At 29.7% G+C, this 3,915-nt stretch overlaps 1 long non-coding RNA gene across 1 annotated transcript; it reads left to right on the top strand.

Annotated features, from left to right (window-relative positions):
• Window positions 1-2,190: 2,190 nt before the first annotated feature.
• Window positions 2,191-3,104, top strand: LOC107924259 (uncharacterized). Its single transcript, XR_001691742.2, has 2 exons — window positions 2,191-2,633; window positions 2,856-3,104. It is a non-coding gene; the product is annotated as an uncharacterized lncRNA (long non-coding RNA).
• Window positions 3,105-3,915: the final 811 nt, after the last annotated feature.

Consider the following 3,915-nt stretch of genomic DNA (forward strand, 5'->3'; position numbering starts at 1 on the left):
TAACCCCTTGCTCAAGTTGCATCTTCTCTGACCACATACGGACAGCAGCATCATCCTCCACTTTATCAAGGAATTCGATCTCCATGACGAGCTTTCTAATTTAGTAACTGAACAAGAATCGACACATCTTTAATATGAAATAACATGCAATTATAACCACAAAAAAACATAACAAGTCAGTATTGAATAATAAAAATCAAAACAAATAGAAAATAATCAAACACCTATCTGGGTAATCGCTAGGGTTCAACATAGCTCTATCTAGAGCAAGCTCTTAGAGTTCACTATATGTGGCTCGGTTCTAAGAAAGGGTACCTAAACCAACAGATTCCTCAACCCTAACCCATTATAGGCTCATGTGGATCGAATTCAGTTAAGGAGAATACATTTCCCTATGGCCATGCGGAGGTGAAAACCTCACGAAGACATTGGTACGGATGTATCTCGGAAGCAGCCCACTAGCCCATGCGGAGGTGAAACCTCACGAAGGCATAGTTTCTCACTCTCACTTAAAGGTGTAACCACAACGGTCATGCAATATGATGCAGGAATATCCTACGTATCTTAAATCACAACAAACATATGACATGACACCAACAAATGCGACAAAAGAGGCATGATTTTTTCAAATCAAATTTTCAAGTTTTCGACAAAAGGATAGAAAATAATCAATTTTACTACTTGACTCTCTTATTGTCCCCAATGGAGTCGCCAAGCTGTCGAAACCATTTTTTATTTTGAAAAACAAGAGTCGGCTTTTTAAAACGAAAGTTTGGAGTCGCCACCAATCTTTTTCGAGGTGTGATTGGATGACCTTGAGATTGATCATTTTAATAAAACATTTTAATTTATTAAAACAATAATGTTGATTCTACGAAATTCGAGAAAAAAGGTTCGGGAGTCGGTTACGCACGAGGAAGGGTTAGCACCCTCGTAACGCCCAAAATTGACACCAACTGACTAATTAATGTCCTAATGTCGAAAATTTGAAGGAAAAAAATGTTAAAACATGATCCCTTTAAAATGTGCGAACAACTCGAGTTGGATTTTAAGATTCACTCGTTCCAAATGAATAAAATACCACATCCAGTACGTTAGGATACGATATTCTAAGCCTCCAAAAAACTGAGATCACCTCATAATTTCCAAAACATGCAACGAAGTTTAAAAGGGTATTCGGTTATTTGGTCAAATGGTAAATCGAAACCCAGCACATCAGGGCACAATTTTCCACATTTCTAAACACGAAATATTGCCTTTTTAAAAAAACTCTTGAATAAAATGCAATAATTAAATGAAATGCATTTATTTAAGACTATGACTCATTAATAAAACCATTACACCAATGAAATATAAATACAAATGCTAAATAATAACATAATTAATATCTCACATAGTACTAAAACAAAGTCAAGGCTTACATAAAAAGAATGATAAAATATGGAAATTTCAATCTAAAAAAGAAGAAGTAAATAACTATTCAAAAAAACAAAAATATATATACGTAAAATAAAAGCTAAGAAACAAAACAAGACTTTATATAAAGGAAATCAAATATATAATAAAGTATATAAAATTAATGACATATATAAAAAACATTTTTTTTTAAAAATGATGAAATTACAATGGATAATATATATGTATATATAAATAAAATAAAACATCAAAAAACTTGAGTAAATAGTGAAGCAATTTAAAAATAAATTATGTGATAAATTTTACAAAGGAATAATATATACACATACATGATAATATAAGGTAAATATTTAAAATGAATAAAAAACCATAAATAGATAATAAAACAATAACAAAAACAAATTTTGAATTACAATTTAAAAAAAAAACTATGTAACATACATAAAAGATAATAGTTAATAAGTCGAATAATATATATAAAAAAAGTGTAACAATTCAAAAATAAAATTCAAGACTTTAAAAGTAAATAATCATAAAAAAATGATACATATAAAAAAATATGAAAACAATTGTAACTAACTAATATATACAAGTATCTAAAGTTGATAATATATAAGCTTAACATAAATAATATACATGAAAGAAAATTAATTGAAATAAATAATATATGGGGAAATTCAAAATAAATAATAATAAAACAAAAAAAGTAATAAATAAATAAATCAAGACAGGTTAAGGACCAAAATAAGATGCGCACAAAAGAACAAGGATTAAAAATGCAAATGTTCCAAATCACATAACGCACTGCACAAATGTGGACTAAATTAAAATATCGAGCAAACTTCAGGGAGAAATTGAAAGAAACATAACAGGTTAAGTTGAAGGTAACGCAAAATAGGAAGGACTGGCTGCGCAAATTACCTATTTAAGGGGAAAATGCACGTGGACTGGGTCAAACACGCGGACTGCCCTTCCCCCCCCACAAAAAAAAAGGTGTTGTCCTAAAATTTAAGTAAACCTTTTATTTTATTTCTTTTTTCTAAAACATAAAAAAACTTTTAGAAAACCCAAAGCCCCTTTTTTTAACCCTTTCTGCTAGGGTTTCATCCCCAAAAACATGCAGCCGCCGAACCACCACCGCACGGTGGCAGATGGTGCACCGATGATGGCTAATTTTGCCAACGGAAGAGAGCCCCAACTATGCCGTCGGAGGTTTGGTAAGTACTCTCACTTCTTCTTCTTCTTATTACTCTTTGCACACCAAAATAAATAGAAACTCAATAAACAGAATTTATCAAAAATCACCTTTCAAATTTTCTTTGCACTTGTTTCTTTGCAATTGATTTTTGTGTATATTTTTGTATTTCTCGTAACCAAAAAAATTACATTCTTTGTGGCTTTATATAGCCATTTTACAACTGTTTTGTACATGTTTGCAGGTATGACGGACGTGGCTCGGACGTGGTACGGGTTTGGGTAGTGAACGGTGGAGTGGCGCATGACATGGGCGGCGGTTGAAGCACTCAGAGGGCTAGGGTTTTCCCTTCTTGCTTATTTTCTGATTTGTTGTGGGCTAAATTTTGGACCTGTTTAATTTGGATTTGTTTAGTGTAATTAGTTTGTATTTTGGGCTGGGCAAAATTTGAGCCCTACAATAGTCTTGCTTGAACAAAGGGATAAATTGTTTATGAGTGGTTTATGAGTTGGGGTCAAGTTAATTTGTGATACTAACTCTATTAAATATATTATTGATATACATAATTGATGAAAGGAATAAAATGTACCTAATAAAATTAAAATGTATAAAAATATTAGAATAAAACTTTAATTGAATGGTAAATTAAAAGTTTTACTGATATAATTGATTCGGGTTTAAATCTCACTATATACATATTTTTATTGATTTTTTAAATAAAAAAATACTTTGTAATAATAACTTATTTTAATCTAAATTGTTTATAAATTAATATCGAGTTAACTTGTAATACCAATTTACCAAATTATTATTAATATATACAATTGATGGAAATAATAAAGTACACGTAATAAAATTAAAAAAATATCAAAATAAAGCTTTAGTTTAGTGGTAAATTAAAAATTTTACAAATACAATTGGTTCGATTTCATATCCCACTATATGTAATATGTATATTTTTATTAATTTTTTAAAATAAAACAACTAAAATACTTTCGAATAATATAACTTGTTCTAATTACAAATTGATATTTCCGTAATTTTTCTAATCGAATTGATGACCTGATTGAGATAACACCGATTAGTTAGCAGCTTAAATAATAGTAAGTGTAGGTAAATATTCAATTGATATGTATAATAAAATTACTTTTTTAATTTTTAAATTATTTGGTAACCGAAGGTCTCCCCAATTTGACATCAAAGTCTTGATCATACTCGAATACTGAGCTACAAATAAATAAATTGGGTGAATTACAAAGAAACACAACCCGTGAAAAATCTAATAATAATTTTGAATATGAAAC

Source organism: Gossypium hirsutum, chromosome A12, assembly GCF_007990345.1.
Source record: "Gossypium hirsutum isolate 1008001.06 chromosome A12, Gossypium_hirsutum_v2.1, whole genome shotgun sequence".
In the NCBI taxonomy this organism is placed as follows: Eukaryota; Viridiplantae; Streptophyta; class Magnoliopsida; order Malvales; family Malvaceae; genus Gossypium; species Gossypium hirsutum.